Genomic DNA, 22,190 nt, shown 5'->3' on the forward strand with positions numbered 1-22,190 from the left:
CACTTATTACTATACATTCATGTCGATCCATTAGGGCTATTTTGGTTTGACGGAAAAACATAGCAATAGGGAATTTTCCAATGGCACTCTACTATTCAATTATTCATGCATTTGTTGAGAGGAATGAAGCAAAACATCCACCTGGACCTACTTTTCAAAATCCTATGCATGAAAACAAGACCAAGTGCATTAGTGGCAGAATAACATTCTAACTGTACACGCTTTCATATGGTTTCACTTTATTTTGGCCATGTTTCTTTGCATTCCTCTGCTCTTCCAATTCCTGTAAACCAAACACTCAAGTTGACAGAAATCCTGTGTTTACAAATGCTATGTTTACCATGTGCATTTGAAAGTGCGTTATATCGACTAGAGGGGGGGTGAATAGGCGATTTTTATGTAAGTCTTCAGAACATGGGAGTTTTGAAGACAAACGATAAAATTAAACCTATTTCCATGCAGCGGAAGGTAGACTACACTAGGCAAACCATAGTCAAAGTATTCAATGAAGTGAAAGCACAAAGACTAATAGCAGCTAGGTAGTAAGGATCAGGTAGGAAGATATTGTGAAGCCAAACAGAACACGCAGTCACTCAGTGAAGACAAATGATAGAGCAAACATACAATGACTTCACAAGGAGGTAACAGTAAGTAAAGTGAAGTGAAGATGAAACCAGTGACTCGTTGAAGACAATGATTTGTTGGACCAGTTCCAGTTGCTGTGACAACTGTACGTCTGGTTGGAGCGGCTAGGTATTTAAACCTTAGGACACACAGTCCCGGACACCCAGTCCTGAACACGCAGCTCAGGACACCCAGTCCTCACCGTATTCTCCTTGAGCTAAGGTCACATAGACCTCGCCCAATCACTCTGGTAAGTCTTCAAGGTAGACTCCCAAACCTTCACAGACTTCGTTCACCTGGCAATCCACAATGTCTCTTGGATGCTCAGAACGCGACGCCTAACCGGCTGGAGGATGCACAGTCCTCAAGTGTAATAAGTCTTCAGATCACACAGACAAGAAGACTTAAGTGATGCCCAATTCTCTCTGGCTCTGGTGGTTAGGGCTTTTATCCTCACAAGGAATTCTCTCTCAAAGGCTTCGAGGTGGGTTGCTCTCAAACGACAAAAGCCGTACTCTAATCTGAGCAGCCAACCGTTTTATTGGTTGTAGGGGGTGGGCTATTTATAGCCACTAGGCAACCCGACCTGATTTGTCCGAAATGACCCTGGGTCACTAAGGAACTGACACGTGTCCCAACGGTCAGATTTCAAACTCACGCGGCAACTTTACTTGGGCTACAAGCAAAGCTGACTTGTCCGACTCTGGACAAGATTCGCTCTCATAGTCTTCACTCGAAGACAAGGCTTTTGGTTTAGGCATCACTTCAGTCATTCTGACTGGTTCTCTTGGACCCCACTTAACAGTACGGTGGTTCCTATGACTCAACACAAAAGAAAAAGAACTACGAAAGATCTAAGTCTTCGAGCTCCATAGGCTTCATATCGTGTCTTCTCTTGTCATAGTCTTCAATGTGAATATCTTCATATACCACCTTTGACTTCAATGTCTTCATAAATTTTTAGGGGTCATCTCTGGTAGTAAAACCGAATCAATGAGGGACTTCTACCTGTGTTACCCTGCAATTCTCACAAACACATTAGTCCCTCAACTAGGTTTGTCGTCAATACTCCAAAACCAACTAGGGGTGGCACTAGATGCACTTAATATCTCCCCCTTTTTGGTAATTGATGACAAACTAGTTGAAGTTTTCAACGGGGAATATAATCTGTGAAATTGTAAAGAATAAGGAATTGTCTTCATAAGTTGCAAGGGCTCCCCCTGAAGATGTGCATCTGAGTTAATTTGCTTTTGGAATGCAACTGCACATGGCAGGTTGTACTTGTGGAGATCCGCTTCAACTTATGATGACAATCCACTATGCATGTGAAAGTATATGAAGATAATGCCATGCATAATGGAAAATGGACGTCTGCAGAATGAGCTAAGTGCGGAATTTATCGTCGCACATGCGGAATTTATCTTCGCAAAACAAGGTGGCAAATAAGTAGCAGACGACCATCTAGTTTAAGTGTTACAACTCATAAGAACCAAAGGTAGCAAAAAAAACGAGAGTTGTAAGCACGAAGCAAAATATAAGGCACCCGCCCATATGAACCCGCTTGAAGACTATCAATCTCATATGCTTCTCCCCCTTTTGTCAGTAATGACCAAAAAGGTTTGAAGACATAGAGCCTCTACTCGTTCCCATGAGGAGTAGGTGAAGTAGCAGGGTTGTTGGTGTTGTTTGGCGGTGCAGAAGAGCTTGGAGGTGCTGAAGGATATGGCGGTGAAGTAGCATCGTCTTCTTCCTCAATAATTCTGGCAGTGACTGTGGCAGCAGAGGAAGAGAACTCAGAGTCTTCAAGGGATGGAGTTCCCAGCAGCACAGCCCTTCAAGGAGGTGTGGAGTCAAACTTGAATCTCTCAGTGAAGCCATCCTTTTGAAGATCAGCTTTAGAAAGCATCATCGTTAGCCCTTTCCAAGTGCGTCGACAGGTTTCATGGGCAACGAAAGCATTCTTGGTGGCAAGATTTCGAGTGTGATTAACATCCACTAAGAGGCTTTTCATCTGACGCTTCAGCCAGTCATGATGCCTATCTTGTTTCTGATGTAGGGCCACAAGAAGCTCTCGGTCGTTGAGAACACGAGTGCGCTTCTTGGGTCTTGAAGCAGTGGCACTGTCAGTGGCTTCAGTGGAAGCAGGGTGTGGTGCACGTGTAGTGCCAGCTAAAGGATACACCCGAGAAACTGCTTCAACGCCTTCAACGTTCTGTGTAAAACTCTGATGTTCTGCATTCTGAAGACTTAGAGGTTGCTTGGCAGGCTCAGAATATATGGCTTCAGTAGACATGTCCATGTCAGGCAAGAAGATCCGATGGTTGCGGGCTGAGGGCTGATAAGAGATGGCGGAGTGTAGCTTGATCAGCCGCATGACCCAAGGGGCGTAGAACTTCAAACCAAACAGATCCATGCCTGATGTAGCAAGTTGGCGTATGAAGAAGTCCTATGCATTGAAGCATTTGCCATTAAGTATATAGAAGACCAAAGTCTTCATTGCACCCTGAAGCTTGGCATTTGGAGAGTGCCCTTTGATAGGCCAGAGAGTTCGCCTGATGATGTGATAGATGGTTCTGGGCAGGTACTCAAGGTCTTCAACGAAGAACTCTGTGGGATACGCAGCATCTTGAGGCAATGGCTTCATCATGCTGAGCATTTGACTCATATTAGGTTCTGGTCGCTGAAAGATACTCTCAATAGCTTCATCATGCAGCTGACAGCCTTGCTCGAAAAGATCGCCAGGAGTGGGCAATCCAGTGAGCTCAATGATGTCAAATGCATTGGCTTCATGATGGACGTTGCCAGTCATCCACTCCAGGGCCCAAGTCTTCGGATTTCTGCTTTATCCTTTGATGTGAAGTGTGGCATAGAATTGTAGCAGCAGCTCTTCATTCCAATGCTCTTCAGTAGTAACAAATTGCAGCAGACCCACTTGCTTGAAGCAATCCAACGCTTCTTCTAGACAGGGCAGACCAGCTATAGCTTCAACGTCAAGGCGCTTGTGTGGGAAGATGCGACATTGGTTGTAAAGAATGCAAGAGTAATAGCTTCGCTGAGGATAGCTCCAGAACCGATCAGATGATATCCGTTCCCTTGAGTAGGGGTTCCTGGAGCTATCGAAGAACGTGTTGTCTGCCCTGAAGCCATTGATGTTGAAGGAGCCAGGTGCTGATGTAGGACCTGGAAACCTTGGCAGTCTTGGGATTGGCTTCTGGACCTGAGGCTTGGGCTCAACATGATAGTTGAATTGGGGACCGGCAGCAGACTCAGGAACAGAAGTGGCGGGTTCAGTGGCTTCGCTGTCTTCTGAAGCTTTTGCTGGGGAGGGCTCCACATTAGCTTCGTTGTTGGTTGTGGCAGCCTCAAGATTTTCATCCTCCACTGGACTAGCTGGAGGGTCGGTCACAGGCACGTTCTCCTAGAGAACTGCTTCTTCTTCTGTGGCTGATGCAGCCGGAATGTCTTCAGCATAGACTTGAGGCCTTGGACCTTTGCGAAGCCTGCGGAACGCAGACGACGCCTGTGGAGTTGGAGTGGGCTGGGCCTCATAGTCTTCTTCCTCTTGTGGGCGATCCACCCATGAAGCATCCTGTGCAATTGGCGTCAGTGGACGACAATGCTGATGAGTTCGCTGTTTTCAAACTGAGGAAGGACTGCATCATCTACTACATTGTCATGATGACCAATGTCTTCAGCAGCGATGGGATCAGCTGCTGGAATGTCTTCAGCTTCAGGAGCCTCTGTGGAAGCAGGCTCATGAACTGTCAGTTGACGTTCTGCGTCAGGATGAACCATAGAAATGGGTTCAACTATCAAGGGCTCTATGGGAGCAGCCCGAGCTTTCTTGGTTTTTCTCTTTTTCTTCGTGAGGGCAGTAGGAGAGTCTTCAAAGTGTTTCCTCTTCCTGGCTTCAGCCTCAGCAGTTCTTGTCTTCTTGAGCTCTGAAGCTGTTGACCGGCTCTTTGGCTTCGAGCTAGTCATTCTTGTTGGGAAGACAATCAGAACTGCTTCTTGCCTTGGTGCATCAGATTCAGCCATAGCAGGCTTCTTCTTCTTCTTTGCGGCCATCCTGGGGTTGATGCCAGGACGCCCAAGTGCTTTGCGCTTCTCAGCCTCATTATAGGCTTGCACACATCTGTCAGCCAAAGTCTTCATGCGCTCACGCGAACCCTGAGCTTCTGCACGCTTCTTCACAAAGGCTTCCTTGAGCTCGTGCATCATTGTCTTGAAGTTCTGCACTTCTTGCACGCTGAGCTTGGCCATATGCTTCTTGAACTGAGCCTTTTCATAGTCAATCTTCTGCTTCAGTTCAACGATGCGCTGGGCAATAGCAAGTTCTGAAGCAATGGCGCCTTGGAAGGCGACACTGAGGCCAATAGGTAGATGCAGATCTTCAAAGCTGATGTTTGGCGTGTCAAACCACTCGTCAATGAAGTTGTGGATGATGGTGACATCAAAGAGAGGCAGATCATTGAAGATTTCTGCTTCTTCTTTGCTCTTGATGAGTTGCTCAAGAGCGTCATCTGCAAGATCTTCATCACTTGACAGATCAATGTCGTCATTGCGCAGGATGGCAGCAGCTGTTAGCTCTTTGCCAGTGTGAGACAGAAGCATCTTGGCCTTCTGGAGCTTGGAGACACGTGATAAATCTTCAGACTGCACACTATCTTCAGGAGGTGCAGTTGCCAGTGGCTTCGCCCTTGAGATTTTCGGTGAAGAGGCAGGCTTTGAAGCTTTAGGCTTTTTCATCTTCTTTGGCTTCAGCACCGTAGGAGCTTCTTCTGATTCAGAGTCAGCTGGAGGCTCATTCACTGCGGTCCCTTGAACTAAGATGCGGGTGATGAGGCCTTCAAGGTTGGCATAAGGACCGATGACATTGGGTTCTGCTTCTCGTGTGCCATCTGCCCTTGGTGCTGAGGGACCAGGGTTGAAGTCTAACCCAAATTTCTTCTTGTTCTGCTTCGCTGAGTTTTGGGCAAACTGGAAGTTGCGCTTGAACAGATTGTCGTCACGACGCCAGAGTAGTGACGACGGATGTGCATCATCAGGCTGTGGCCCACGAACCATGCATGGATAGAAGCTTTGGGCAATAGCTTCATCTCTGGACCTCGGTAGAAGATTCTTGTATAAGATATCTCCCCACGGTCTTTTGATGGCACTTTTCTCAGCATACTCTTGGGTTGTGAAGCGGTATTTGAACCATTGTTCTGCCCAATAGCGTCGAATCCATTGGATTTGGGTCTTGCGCTGACCATAATCCTCTTCAGGATCTGTCTTATACATTTCTGCGATTTCATCAGGCAGATCTCTGGATGTTTTGCCACGACGTTGTCTGCCCCCCTTCCTTGCTGCTTTCTCTGAAGCCATAAACTTTAACTTGAAAGGCTTCAAGACGTTCAATGGCTTCAAAGGCTTTCTCTTGCTGGACCAACAGGAACTGGCTTCAGGAGAATTTATGTGATGCTGTAAGAATTCTGCAAATGAATGCAGACTATGAGAACCAAAGGATTCTCCCACGGACATGTACCTATGACAGCATTAAGGTGCGAGGGAAGGGGAAGAGGTCATATGCATTCTCAGAAGATTTTGAAGATAAATCAGTTTAGAAGACATTGACCTCATCGTGCGAAGACATTCACTCATAGATAAGAAGTTGGTTCCGGATTTGTACGAATCCACAGATCAGTAGAAGTGAGGAATCTAACTACTTAGTGAAGCACAAGTGAATATACTAGGCATGTTATGAGATGCAGTATGAGAGAGATCTAGCTTGTGTGAACAGAAACTTCTTGTGATAGAAAGTGACAGATCAATAGGATCAACGGTGCTGTAAAAAGGGAGTTTTATTTACCACACTGAGAACTGCTAGACGGAGTGGGAGATGAGGCCGAGCAGTTCACTCTTCCGTGCCCTAACTTGGCGACGGAGGACACCTACGGCGACGGCGGAGAGGACGATGTCCGCGGTCGGCGTGAAGACGGCGTCGGAGAGGTTGCGGCAGTGAAGCGCTTCGTCGCCGGCGTCGTCGAGAGCTAGCGGCGGCGCTAGGGTTTGTGCGAGGGCGGAAGAAGAGATAATGACCGTTGTGAGTGTGTATTTATAGGCACAAGGGTGGCACTGTGCTATTACACAGGTGCCCCTGGCGATTCGCATCTGAGGAACACGTGGCCAGTATACGGAATTTTGGGGTTTGTTCCACGGCCCACGCACGCCTGGATTGTCGGGTGGTCGTTCCTACTTCTCCGGATTTCATGTGGAGGAATGAGCATTGAAAACGGAATTAATGGTTGTCTCTGTATCTTCTGCTGACAAGGACGCAGAGAAGACATTCGACAGTTTCAATAGAATGCATATGACTTGGAGAGATAGAGTTTGAGATAGAAAGCATAGAGAAGTTGGGGTCCGATCACATTCACTTAGTTCAAAAGATTCAACACGAAGACATAGCTATAAGTGAATGCTGTAGAGGACAGAACATTAGCATATATATGTATATATATCTATAATCAACATAGTGAAGATAATCATGAAAATATGTTGAGTTGAAGCCAAACCAAATGTGAAGACATTGCAAGGTAATGCCACGAGTGAAACACTTCAAAATAGAACGTTTGGTGGTGGCGTTATCCACCGTATAGGAAGTATTAGACCCAGACATGGCGCACAATTATCGTGGCGCTCCGAAGTCAAATTCCACATTAATGTATTCACACTTAGAATGTATGTCTTCATTGATTGAAGATATACTTCACTTCGTGTGTTGCACATCTAAGTCATCAATATGCATATGGGTTAGGATGTGTGCCTGATCACAGGACATTTGAGGATTCCAGGATATTTAGCTCACACCGTAACTTGCAAAACCTCTTCTCATCCAAGGGCTTGGTGAAGATATCTGCCAATTGCTCTTCAATGTTGACGTGTATGATATCAATGTCTTCCTTCACAACATGATCTCTGAGAAAGTGATGACGAATTTCAATGTGCTTTGTCTTTGAGTGTTGAACTGGGTTTTTGGCAATCTTGATGGCGCTCTCGTTGTCGTAGTAGAGTGGCACTTGCTTCAGATGAATGCCATAGTCTTTGAGTGTTTGCTTCATCCATAGAAGCTGAGCGCAGCAAGATCCAACAGCAATGTATTCAGATTCAGCAGTGGAGAGAGATACACATTTCTGCTTCTTTGAAGACAAACATACAAGTGATCGTCCCAGAAAATGACATGTGCCTGATGTAGACTTGCGATCCACCTTGTCACCAGCATAATCAGCATCCGAGAATCCAACTAGATCAAACTCTGAGCCCTTTGGATACCATAATCCTAGAGTTGGGGTGTGAGCCAAATATCGAAGAATTCGCTTCACACCTAAGTGATGCGACTCCTTTGGTGCCGCTTGAAATCGAGCACACATGCAAACACTAAGCATAATATCTGGCCTAGATGCACATAGATAAAGTAAAGAACCAATCATGGAGCGGTATACCTTTTGATCGAACTCTTTACCATTGTCGTCAGGACCCGGATGATGTTTGGCTGGCATTGGTGTTGTGAAGCCTTTGCAGTCTTGCATACCGAACTTCTTCAGGCAATCTTTGAGATACTTCTCTTGAGATATGAAGATGCCATAACGTTGTTGTCGTATTTGAAGACCAAGGAAGAACTTCAGCTCCCCCATCATGGACATCTGATATTGCTCTTGCATCATATATCCAAACTCTTCACTATACTTCTGATTGGTGCAGCCGAAGATAATGTCATCCACATATATTTGGCACACAAACAGTTCACCATCATATGTCTTCGTGAAAAGAGTGGGATCTAGGGAACCAGGTATGAAGCCTTTGCTCTTCAGGAAGTATTTGAGTGTGTCATACCAGGCCCTAGGGGCTTGTTTGAGGCCATACAGTGCCTTGTTGAGCTTGTATACCATATCAGGATGATTTGGATTTTCAAAGCCAGGCGGTTGTGCAACATACACTTCTTCTTCAATTTCGCCATTGAGAAAGGCACTCTTCACATCCATTTGATATAGAAGTATGTTATGATGATTTTCATAGGCCAGCAGTATGCGTATAGCTTCAAGTCTAGCCACAGGAGCAAATGTTTCATCGAAGTCAATGCCTTCCACTTGAGTATATCCTTGAGCAACGAGACGAGCTTTGTTTCTGACCACTTGACCATGCTCATCTTGCTTGTTGCGGTATATCCATTTGGTGCCTATTATATTGTGCTTCCGTGGATCAGGACGCTTAACCAGTTCCCATACATTATTCAGCTCAAACCGTTGAAGCTCTTCTTGCATAGCTTGAATCCATTCAGGTTCCATGAAGGCTTCTTCAACTTTCTTGGGTTCTGATATTGAGACGAATGCGAAGTGCCCACAGAAATTTGCTAGCTGAGTTGCCCTTGAACGAGTGAGTGGACCAGGTGCATTGATGCTATCAATTATTCTTTCAATCTGCACTTCATTGGCAACGCGAGGATGTACAGGGCGAAGACTTTGCTCTGGCTGTTCATTGTCGTTGTTGGAAGGAATGTCTTCAGGCTGAGCATTGTCTTCATGTTGATCAGGTGCTGAAATGATAAGTTCTTCTTCAGGATCAGCTTCAGAAGGTATAATTTCTCCAGTTCCCATTAGCTTGATTGATTCACTGGATGGAACTTCATCTAGCACACTTGGCAGCTGCTCTCTTTGTGAACCGTTGGTCTCATCGAACCGCACATCAACTGTTTCAACCACTTTGTAATGAAAGAGATTGAAGACTCTGTAGGAGTGTGAATCCTTTCCATATCCAAGCATAAAACCCTCATGTGCTTTTGGTGCAAATTTTGAGGTGTGATGTGGGTCCTTGATCCGGCACCTTGCGCCAAATACTCTGAAGTAACTGACATTTGGCTTTTTGCCAGTAAGGAGCTCATAAGATGTCTTGTTCAGTAGCTTGTGAAGATAAACATGATTGATTGTATGGCATGCAGTATCAATGGCTTCGGGCCAGAATTTTCTTGGGGTCTTGTATTCATCTAGCATCGTTCTGGCCATCTCAATTAGTGTTTTGTTCTTGCGCTTGACAACGCCATTCTGCTGTGGCGTGTACGGGGCTGAGAATTCATGTGTGATGCCCAAAGTATCAAGATATGTATCAAGGCCAGTGTTCTTGAATTCAGTGCCATTGTCACTTCTGATGTGCTTTATCTTGGCGCCAAAATTGTTCATAGCTCGATTGGCGAAGCGTCTGAAGACATCCTGCACTTCAGGCTTGTAAAGGATTATGTGCACCCAAGTGTATCTAGAATAATCATCAACAATAACGAAGCCATAGAGGCAGGCAGTAGTAGTTAGAGTTGAGTAATGAGTGGGACCGAAAAGATCCATGTGAAGCAGTTCGAAGGGTTGAGTAGTAGTCATGATTGTCTTCGAGGGATGTTTGGCCCTCGTCATCTTCCCTGCTTCACAGGCACCGCATAAGTGGTCTTTCTTGAACTTGACGCCCTTGATGCCTATGACATGCTTCTTCTTCGCAAGGGTGTGGAGGTTCCTCATGCCAGCATGTCCAAGCCTCCGATGCCAGAGCCAGCATTCTGAAGCCTTTGCTAGAAGACATACTGCAAGCTGTGGCCCTGCTGAGAAATCTACCACGTACAAATCATATTTTCGATACCCTTCAAACACTAGAGACTTGTCAGATTCCATTAGTACAAGGCAACGATATTTTCCAAACATTACGATCATGTTCAAATCGCAAAGCATTGAGACAGACATTAAGTTGAAGCCAAGGGATTCAACAAGCATGACTTTATCCATGTGTTGATCCCTTGAGATTGCAACTCTACCTAGACCCAATACCTTACTTTTACCAGTGTCAGCAAATGTGATGTGGCTCTTGTCGGATGGACGTAAGGTTGAGTCCATAAGAAGACTTCTTTTGCCAGTCATGTGATTTGTACACCCACTGTCAATAATCCATTCTGAAGACACTGGTGTCGTACCCTACAGTGCAGTTAGGGGGATAGGCTTCACCAAGAGCATTGTGAAGCAAAAACATTTGATGAACCAGTGGGTTATGAAAGCTTAGATCCAGGTTAGGACTAATAGGGAGAGTAGCAAGCGATTCAGGTACGAAGTACATAGTAAGACCATTTGGGCATTTGATCTTGCACCCTACAAGTTGTTTAAGGTCCCCAGCAATAGCTTCAGACGATTTTGGTTTTCTGCTGGAGACCTTTTCTTGCAAAAGAGAGTTAAGCCTTCTTTACCACCCACATCTTCAAGGGTGGCTTAGAAGCAATAAGTCTAAGTGCAGCATCTGAGAATTTTGGCTTTGAAGCCTTAGCAAACAGTCTTGCAGGCGGACAATAGTACTCATAAGAATAAGCAGAATAGTTCTTAGTCTTATGAACATGGCGGTTTGATGAACCGCTCTCATATTCATATGCCTGAGTATGATTTTCCTGCAAAACATTTGCGTTAGTGCGACTCAGGTGAGTCCTTTGTCTGTATGAAGCCTTTGGACCGTATGAAGCCTTTGGTCTGAGGTTTGTCTTCTTCACGTGAGGTGTCATGATGACATTCACAGGAAGACTCTCCAGACACCTTTTCGGAACCCAGATCTTCTTCATAGGCAGTCCATTCCTGCAGTTAGTACCAATGTACCTGGCAAACACTTCACCATTCTGATTCTTAAACAGTATATAGTTTGCATCAAAGGATTCATCAATGATAATGGGGTTAGCACAAGTGAAGCCAGATAGATTGGATGGATTTGCTGAAGGTTCCTTTGCAGCAACCCACATGGTTTTGGGGTACTGCTCAGGTTTCCAGTAAGAGCCATCTGCATTCATTTTCCTTACGAACCCAACACCCTCTTTCCTAGGGTTTTGGTTCAGAATCTGCTTTTTGAGGACATCACATAGTGTCTGATGCCCTTGAAGACTTTTGTACATCCCTGTTTCAAGCAATGTCTTCAACCTAGCATTCTCATCAGCAATAGCGGTGGTATCCTCAGCAGAGGGGTTAGCTACCACATCAACAGTTGAAGATATTGCAACATCAGTAGCAGTAGAACATTCAGCAACAGAAGTAGCATTATCACGCTCAATGCATTTAAGACATGGTGGTTCAAATCCTTCCTGAGCGGGACTGATCTGTTTGGCGTGAAGTGACTCGTTTTCCGTTTGAAGATCTTCATGAACCGCTCTCAATTTCTCAAGATCTTGCTTCCTTTGAAGATAATCATAGGAAAGCTTTTCATGAGTTGTTGAGAGAGTTTCATGACGACTTTCAAGTTCCTGATACTTAACGTGAAAATTTTTTATGTCTTCAATTAAGGATTCAGATCAAGTCATCTCAGCACCTAACAGATCATCGCTTATGTCTAACAGTTTTTGAATATGTTCCATAGCTTTCTGTTGTTCAGTTGCAATTTTAGCAAGTGTTTTGTAGCTAGGTTTTGAACCACAATCAGAGTCATCGTCACTAGATGTTTGATAGTGAGTAGTGCGTGTGTTTACCTTGGCACCGCGTGCCATGAAGCAGTAGGTAGAAGCGGAGTAGTCCTTGTCATTTGCATCGGTGTCGGTGATGAAGTCATTGTCTTCGGTGTTGAAGATGGACTTGGCAACGTATGCTGTAGCCAGACTTGCGACGCCTGAGTCGGATTCCTCTTCAGACTCCACCTCCGCCTCCTCAGAAGCAGACTCCTCCTCTGAATCCATTTCCTTGCCAACGAACGCACGTGACTTGCCAGATGAGCTCTTCTTGTGTGATGAAGACTTTGAGCAAGACTTGGAAGAAGACTTTGAGTATTTCTTCTTCTTCTTCTTGTCGTCAGAGTCATATTCCTTGCTCTTCTTCTTCTTTTTGTTCTCATTGTCCCACTGTGGACACTCAGAGATGAAGTGGCCAAGTTTCTTGCACTTGTGACATGTTTTCTTCTTGTAGTCTTGAGCAGGAGCTTCATCATTCCTTGAACTTGATCGGGAAGACTTTCTGAAGCCTTTCTTCTTGGTGAATTTTTGGAACTTCTTGACAAGCATAGCAAGTTCCCTTCCAATGTCTTCAGGATCATCAGAACAGCTATCAGATTCTTCTTCAGATGAGGAGACAGCTTTTGCCTTCAAGGCACGAGTTCGCCCAAGGTTTGGACCGTAGATATCTCTTTTCTCCGAAAGCTGAAAGTCATGTGTGTTGAGCCTCTCAAGTATGTCAGACGGATCGAGTGTCTTGAAATCAGGACGTTCTTGGATCATCAGGGCTAGGATGTCAAACGAACTATCAAGTGATCTCAGCAGCGTCTTGACGACTTCGTGTTTGGTAATCTCAGTGGCGCCGAGGGCTTGAAGCTCATTTGTGATGTTAGTGAGTCGGTCAAATGTGTGCTGGACATTGTCATTGTCATTTCGCTTGAAGCGGTTGAAGAGGTTGCGAAGGACACTGATTCTTTGATCTCTCTGGGTTGAGATGCCTTCATTGACCTTGGAGAGCCAGTCCCAGACCAGCTTGGATGTCTTCAAAGCACTCACACGGCCATACTGTCCTTTGGTCAGATGACCACAGATGATGTTCTTGGCAGTAGAGTCCAGTTGAACGAATTTCTTGACATCAGCAGCAGTGACACCTTCTCCAGCCTTGGGAACGCCATTCTCGATGACATACCATAGGTCGACGTCAATGGCTTCAAGATGCATGCGCATCTTATTCTTCCAGTAGGGATATTCAGTTCCATCGAAGACGGGGCACGCAGCGGAGACTTTAATTATCCCTGCAGTCGACATAGCTAAAACTCCAGGTGGTTAAACCGAATCACACAGAACAAGGGAGCACCTTGCTCTGATACCAAATGAAAGTGCGTTATATCGACTAGAGGGGGGGGGGTGAATAGGCGGTTTTTATGAAAGTCTTCAGAACATGGGAGTTTTGAAGACAAACGATAAAATTAAACCTATTTCCATGCAGCGGAAGGTAGACTACACTAGGCAAACCATAGTCAAATATTCAATGAAGTGAAAGCACAAAGACTAATAACAGCTAGGTAGTAAGGATCAGGTAGGAAGATATTGTGAAGCCAAACAGAACACGCAGTCACTCAGTGAAGACAAATGATAGAGCAAACATACAATGACTTCACAAGGACGAATAGTAAGTAAAGTGAAGTGAAGATGAAACCAGTGACTCGTTGAAGACAATGATTTGTTGGACCAGTTCCAGTTGTTGTGACAACTGTACGTCTGGTTGGAGCGGCTAGGTATTTAAACCTTAGGACACACAGTCCCGGACACCCAGTCCTGAACACGCAACTCAGGACACCCAGTCCTCACCGTATTCTCCTTGAGCTAAGGTCACATAGACCTCGCCCAATCACTCTGGTAAGTCTTCAAGGTAGACTCCCAAACCTTCACAGACTTCGTTCACTGGCAATCCACAATGTCTCTTGGAAGCTCAGAACGCGACGCCTAACCGGCTGGAGGATGCATAGTCCTCAAGTGTAATAAGTCTTCAGATCACACAGACAAGAAGACTTAAGTGATGCCCAATTCTCTCTGGCTCTGGTGGTTAGGGCTTTTATCCTCACAAGGAATTCTCTCTCAAAGGCTTCGAGGTGGGTTGCTCTCAAACGGCAAAAGCCGTACTTTCTAACTGAGCAGCCAACCGTTTATGATTGTAGGGGGTGGGCTATTTATAGCCACTTGGCAACCCGACCTGATTTGTCCGAAATGACCCTGGGTCACTAAGGAACTGACACGTGTCCCAATGGTCAGATTTCAAACTCACGCGGCAACTTTACTTGGGCTACAAGCAAAGCTGACTTGTCCGACTCTGGACAAGATTCGCTCTCATAGTCTTCACTCGAAGACAAGGTTTTTGGTTTAGGCATCACTTCAGTCATTCTGACTGGTTCTCTTGGACCCCACTTAACAGTACGGTGGTTCCTATGACTCAACACAAAAGAAAAAGAACTACGAAAGATCTAAGTCTTCGAGCTCCATAGGCTTCATATCGTGTCTTCTCTTGTCATAGTCTTCAATGTGAATATCTTCATATACCACCTTTGACTTCAATGTCTTCATAAAGTTTTAGGGGTCATCTTTGGTAGTAAAACCGAATCAATGAGGGACTTCTACCTATGTTATCCTGCAATTCTCACAAACACATTAGTCCCTCAACTAGGTTTGTCATCAATACTCCAAAACCAACTAGGGGTGGCACTAGATGCACTTACAGCATTCCTATCCTATTCCGGTGTTTTTCCTATCCCTGCGTTTTTAGAGTCATGCAAGCCAAATGAGCCCTTACAGAATTACTTCAGTTACAGGTAGGTGTCGAAGGGAACTTTGTGTGGTTTGTCCTGCTCCTGCCGTGACGTCGTCCACCTCAACTGAGCTGCTCCATTGATAGAAACATCCACCAAACCAGACATCACGACTCCTGACCGTCTTTCGCCGCCTCAGATTTCCTTCCCTGCCGCCGGCACCCACTGCAACGGCATCACCATCATCGACTCAGCAGATGAACCTGAGGAGTACACGGGTCCACAAGTGAGGTCACACTCTTTTGTTTCTGCTTATGTTATGCATTGCTTAAAATTACCTGCTACTTTATCGTCCTGTTCACCTCTTGGACTCCAAGTCAGGTCCAAATTAATGTTCAGACTTGAGTTCTAAATTAGTTATGGGGCACATATCGAGGAAGCAATGAATAGTATCTCTGTCTAATATCTGGTTCACCTAGGGTATGCCTATGTTGTTCATCTTGGGTGGGAAACAAATAGTAAAGCAATCATCATCTGTCTTTTTATTAAATTAAAGCAATCATCAGCCTGCTATCATTATTTTTGGATCCATCCAGTGGTTGTTACCATCACTCTAAATTCCTGCATGCTCTCCTTACATAATCTCACCATATTTTTTCGTATGCATGTCAGAAATTGTACACAGTCATGCTAAACATGTAGAGAAAAGGAGAAGATTTTTGTGCGGCAATACAATGTCATGCTGACATCGCTCCATGGTGGGTTCAATGGCAAACCCTCCCCACCCCTCTCCAGATTGTAATCCAGAGGAAGATATCTGTTCTGAGGCAGATTCAGACGCCGCTGACCACTCCTATTTACCTCCCAAGGTGTTTCCTCTACCTTGGCATGATGATGTCAGTCATATCATGCATATGTTGCCTTGCAGTGCCTACTTTTGACATCATATATGTCATCTGCTTAGTTTAGACATGTTCTGTAATGCCACCTATTTAGTTTCTATATCATATATGGGAATTGTGCAGTCTCATGTCTTTTAGCCAGCCATAATATACGTGAAATGTGCAATGCCATCCAGTTTAACCAAGAATCATATATTTGAATGATATCTTGCCTATCCTTTTCTTCATTACATTTCCATTTGTCGACAATGTTTGTACATTAAACTACTCTTCCTATGAATCAGCCATTTGGGTGGGAGATTGAAAAATCTGGAGTGAAAACAACGCCTTCAGAGAAGATAGTGCTACCTGTCGAAGCAGATCTCTTGTTGGGTCCCGATAGCTCCCCGGAGATGGATTCAGAGACAGATGACTAGTCCTATTCCCCCACCGAGGTGTATGCTCTAACTTGGCATGGTTATACTGCTCATATCATGCATATGGTGTCTTGCATTACATAGTTTAGACATCATATACACAATATTCAACACCATGTTCTTAGTTCAGACATCTTATCTAATGCACTCCATTTAGCACATAAATCACATATGTGAATTAAATGATGCGATCCTGATTACTTAGATAACATGTAGGTGAATTATGTCATGCGATCTTGTTTAGTTATTCATCATATCTTTGAATTATGTTATGCTATGATATCCAGTTTAGATAGACATCATATATGTGAAATTATGTCATGCTATCCGTTTTAGTTAAACAATATACATGTCAAATATTTCATGCCCTCTTTTTTCCACACTATCTATTGCATCTGTCTCTCATACAATGTTTGTACATTCAACTATGTTTCCTGTTTATCAGCCATTTGAATTGGAGCGGGTGATGTCAACATCTAGCGGACTAAAAACACGGTCTTCAAATAAAAGAGTGCTACCTCTTGGTGAGATAGCACCCCGGTAGTACATGCACGAGAACCAGCCCTACCACACATAACCCAAACTCTGCAGATTGTAACCCTACTGCGATGGACAGAGAACCAGCTAAAACAGTGCTACCTCTTGGTGGAGATAGCACCCCGGTTGTACATGCACGAGAACCAGCCCTACCACACATAACCCAAACTCTCACAGATTGTACCCCTACTGTGATGGACAGAGAACCAGCTTCACCCAATCTAACCCCAACCCCAGCAGATAGTAACCCAGTTCCTCTTGACACAGCACCATCTCCACCACAGAGCTCCCAAACAAGAGCAGTTAGTAAGGCAGCTCCAGTGCCCAAAGGGCCAGTACTACCACGGCGAACCCCAACTCCACCAGTTAGTACGCCTATTCCTGTGGAGGAAGCACAACCAGCTAGTCGTAGTTTAGCATCTATCACATTTGATGTTGTTAAATCATATGTATGTATCTTCCCATCTTGGAAATATTATACTGAAGATGAACGAAAATGCCAGTTGCAGGTGTTTGTCCAGGAGTTATGTGTAAGTAATGTTATTCATGGCAATTACTTTGCTTTGTCCCATACATCCTACCTCCATGATGGTTATAATACAGCAAATTTTCCCATTTTTCTCTATAGAGAAGGACCGATTTGGAAACTCAGGATGAGGTAACCTGTGCTAATACCTCTGCTATCTTCAAGAATGCTTGGTGGCAGTATCAGAATTACCCGAAGAAAACATACTTCACCGGCAAAGAAACTCATCAAATTCCTTACGTTCTCCTGAGACACATTTACTGGACGATAACTGGGAACGCCTTGTTCTGTATTGGTCCTGAACTAAGAATGTGGTAAGGTCTATGAGCTCATTTTCTATTTTTAAGTACTATATTCTTTTGTCTTACTGTCTGTTCATGTAGAACAAGTGCCTAAACCTGAAGAACAACTGTTCTAATTTAAGATTCCATTGCTATCATAGTTCAAAAAAGCGCTAGGCGTTAATTGTGCGTTTTGCCACTGCCTTGCGCTTTACTGACCAAAGCGCATGCTTATGCGCAGTTATGCATAGATAAGCGTAGTTATGCGCAATGCGTTTCGCCAACGCCTAGAGCCTAGGCGCGCTTAAGCGCTCGCTTAGGCGTGCCTTTTTTAACTATGATTGCTGCTGTGCATACTGCTTTGCTCTTGTATCACTGTATTTACTCATACAAACTTATTTTTTAATTGAAGGATCCAATCGAAACTCCAATGGCACAGCAGGTATGTTCACCCATGTTTCTTTAACAGGCTTGCTCTTATCAATAGCTCTGTTGATTTCAATTTCAATTGTGTATATAGTTGACTTCTCATATCATGTACATTACTAGCATCACAACATAGCCAATAGTGTTGTTGTACATGTAGATCCGTGGTACCCATCTGAAATATTGTTGTGACGTGTAGTTTCCAATGCTTTGTATTGTTCCACTGTTGCTTTGTCTTGAACTGATATGATTTGAACCGTGTCTCTATTTTGATTTGGAAAGACAATGCAGTGACCATAGGACATAGATATATGTTTGTTTGATGCTTTTATTATGTACTAGTACTTGGCAATAGAAGACTTGGTAGTTTAATCTTGTCCACCTTACTAATGAACTGGTTCACCAAAATGAGTTTCATATACTAGTACATGCTAAACCTGTCATGTGTCTGCTTGTTTCTTCTTTTAGAATGCTGACAGAATATTGGGGAAGAGTGCCTTATTAAGCAATGGTAAAGGAAGTAATGTAGATAAGGTTCAGGATAGTGACACATCCTTGTTGGTCTCCAACAAAGCTAATAAAACAGCTAAGGAAGACTATCTCGAAGACAGTGAGACAACCCCAAAGTCATGTCTTGGTTTAGTGTTCGAGTTACTGGCCACTACCGTGTAGCGACCCGACCTCAGACGGTCAAGTCTCTATGCTTAAGTGTCATCCCTGGATCGGTATGCTGACACACACAGTACTCGAGGATTTATAACAGAGGTAAATCACATGTATAAAATAACGTAAATACTATTACCTCAATCCAAATAGCAGAAGTAACAACAAGGTTGTGGATTCCCATCAACACCAACGGCAAAGTTGAGTGTAGAAATCGTTACCCTAATGTATCACTTACTCGTCGTAAGAAGTCCTGCAACATGAGACGTTCTAGCCACAGAGGGTCAGTACATTGAATGTACTGGCAAATTCACACCATAGGATAATGATGAATAAAGGCTATCACTACATGCATATTTGGCTGGTGGAAAATCTCTATGGTTATAATGTTTTTGCGTAAAGCCAATTTTTCCCTACTGCAAAGGAATATATTTTATTTAACTACAAAGTTGGTTGAAAATATTGAGAAGGTTCCTCCAAATCAATCCCAAAATAATAATCATTAACCCAATCAAGTTAATTAAATAGAGTGTTGAGATCAACATGAATATCCACAGACCAGAGACTCAAAATTTTCCATAACCAGGGACACGGCTAACCATGATTAGTTTGTACACTCTGTAGAGGTTCGCGCACTTTTTCCCACAAGACTCGATCACCTCCATTGGATTTCTCGCACTACATGGTGTTTGAGAAACGGATGACCGAGACACAGTCTTTCAGAAACATTAACTCTCTACTCCGGGCAGACCATACCAAACCTACAACCCTCTACATTTTGATCCACCTCTTCAAGAGCTTCACGTAACTTACTCAACTATGCTAGAGCCCATAATAGCTTGTGGCTGCACACGGAAGTTTCTAGCATGAATAATCTTATGATCCCTTTGAGCCTGGGTGGCGGTCCATAGGAAAATCACACGGGTGCTCCGGGATTTCCAAAAATACAGGCAACACTGGGTACTCCAGGTGCCTCAATCCACCCAGATGTGTATTTAAGTTGCCACCTTAAGTTGAACCATTAATTAACAATCTCACATCTATCATGGATTTCACTCACCCAAACCACGTCTATGAGCATAGCATAGCAATATAAGCAACGCGTAGAAGTAACTCCCAAGGGTTTGAATATAACAGGGCAATAGGTTCTACCTCATCAACTACTTCCCAACCCACATGTTACTCACATCCTAATCATGCAATGTTTGAGGATTGGAACTAATGCATAAAAACTGGGTATGAAAGGAATATGATCAAAGTGTGAACTTGCCTGCAATGTTGATGAAGATGATTCGCACTCAAAACTCTTGATAGTTCTACTCGTCACACTCCGTTCAATCTATCGTGAGCAAGCAATAGTAACCACACATAAGCCATCACTCAGAAGATCGGGAAGAACGAAGAAGACAGTTCGGAAAACAAAAAAACCAAGAAAATAACTCTTGCAACATAAAATAATTTCTAACAGTACCAAAATTATGTGAATTTGGCCTTATCAGAAAGATTAGGTTAAGAGCTTCGCTTTGCAAAAAGAATCAACTCAAACGGAGTTACGGAACTCAAGTTATGAACAAAAGAAGTTTGAATCTGAATCTGAACAAATTTCAAAATTTGAAAATTTCAAAAAGTGACGTGACACTGGATAGGTGAAAACAAGATGAAACTATCATTGGTTTCATCTAATTTGGATGAACGAGTAAAAAGTTATGGCTATTTGAAAAATCAGGGCCAAGTTGTTTTACGGAAGTAAAATAACTACGGCTGAGAAAATTCTATGTCTAATGTATAAATACAGAGACTAATTGATAATCTAATTATTCTACCATACTAGACTAGAAATAATAAGCTACGGAAGAATATATGAAGAAAGATACCTTTAAGGTAGAGAAAAAAATGACTTCGGAGAGAGGAGACAATTTCCATAAGTCCCGCCAAAGAAAAGAAATAATTTTTCTTTAGTGAATCTAGTCAAACCAAAATATTGATTTAACCTGGATTGGATGATTTTTGAAGGCTCTATGGGTCTATATTTATTGATGGAAAAGAGTCTTAGAGGTTAAAGGCTAGGTAATGTGGGACTAAACATAGATGAAAAGAAAAAGAAACAGAGAAGAAAAGAGGCGGCTCGCATGGGCCTAAAGGCCTTCGGCTGGCCGCGCGCGCACGCTGCTGCTGCAGCTTTTTAAAGAAAAACAAAATTCGGCCTAAGAAAAAAATGAAAAGGCTGGCTGGGCCTGGCCCATGTAGGAGAAAAAGATGGGACGCCCGCTGGTACTATGATGCGCACGTGTGCAACATTTAGGGACGGGCCGCACGTACAGTTTTTTTTAAATAGAAACAGAAGGATAACCTGAATAAAGAAAAAATAAAAAAATTATAGGCATATTATATATCAAAATTTTCAGAAAAAAGATTTTCTACAACATGAACATTTCTCTAGTACCAAATAAAATTCACAAAAATTCAAATAATTCAAACAGTGCTACTTCTACAATAAAACCCAATAAAAATCATTTTATAAATACCAAAATGATTTCAAAATTATTTCTCTCCAATTTTCTGGTGTAGGGAATCATTTTACCCTATTTTCCATTTATTTTATTTTTGTAGAAAAATAATTTGAATAAAACCCAAATAACTCCAAATTGAAAATAATTTCAAACAGACTTTAAATTTGATCCTTTTAAACTTCCAACTCGTATTTCATATATTTTGAAGAAGTCATTTTATCTTCTCTCATGAAAATCATTGAGTTGCTTAAAGTTTCTGAATTTGAAAAATTTCCAAATAAAATTCCAATCTTTTCAAAAACCCATTTTCATTTAATTAAATGGAAGAAGTTATATCATCTTCTCTCGAGGGTTTTGTATTTGAAAAGAATTTTGAATTCACGGAGATCAAAATGCAAAAAGGTGAAAGTTTGGGAAATTCCTTTTATTCCCTCTCATTTAACTTTCAAAAAGTTTCAAATTCACTCAATCAATCACACAACAATCAAACAAACAATCAATCTATCTATTTATTATAACATTCCAAAATTTAGAATTTTGGGATGTTACAAACCTACCACCGTTAAAATGAATCTCGTCCTCGAGATTCGGAGAGGCTAGAAAGAAATAGGTTAGGTTTGGGGGTCTGGGGTGCTACCACCCTTAGAAGCATGGTTACGGTTCCATCAAAACTCATATACTTCATCCATATTGTTAACAGTGTCGGTCTTCTCAGATCTCCAGGATGATTCCTTATCTGGGCTCTTTCGTAGTGGCATAACCTTTTCCTCAATTCTTCTGTACTTTCATCCTGGTAAGGTTATTCTGAGATTGGGTCTTCTTAGCTGACGGGTCTGGTGCCAATACTAAACAACTATCGATATCTCATGGTGGTCATCCATTTATGGTTTCTCTTGCAGGAAATGGGCCTGGGTTGATCCTCACCGTATAACCTACGGTTGGCAAAAGCTGCCTTGTACAAGGGAAAAATTGCTATACCATTCTAAGGTTTAAACGAGGTTTAATATCGTCATCCCTCTACTATAGGCAAGTCACTCAGGTTTACCATCCCATGTAGCAAG

Source organism: Triticum urartu, chromosome 3 (assembly GCF_003073215.2).
Source record: "Triticum urartu cultivar G1812 chromosome 3, Tu2.1, whole genome shotgun sequence".
Lineage (NCBI taxonomy): Eukaryota > Viridiplantae > Streptophyta > Magnoliopsida > Poales > Poaceae > Triticum > Triticum urartu.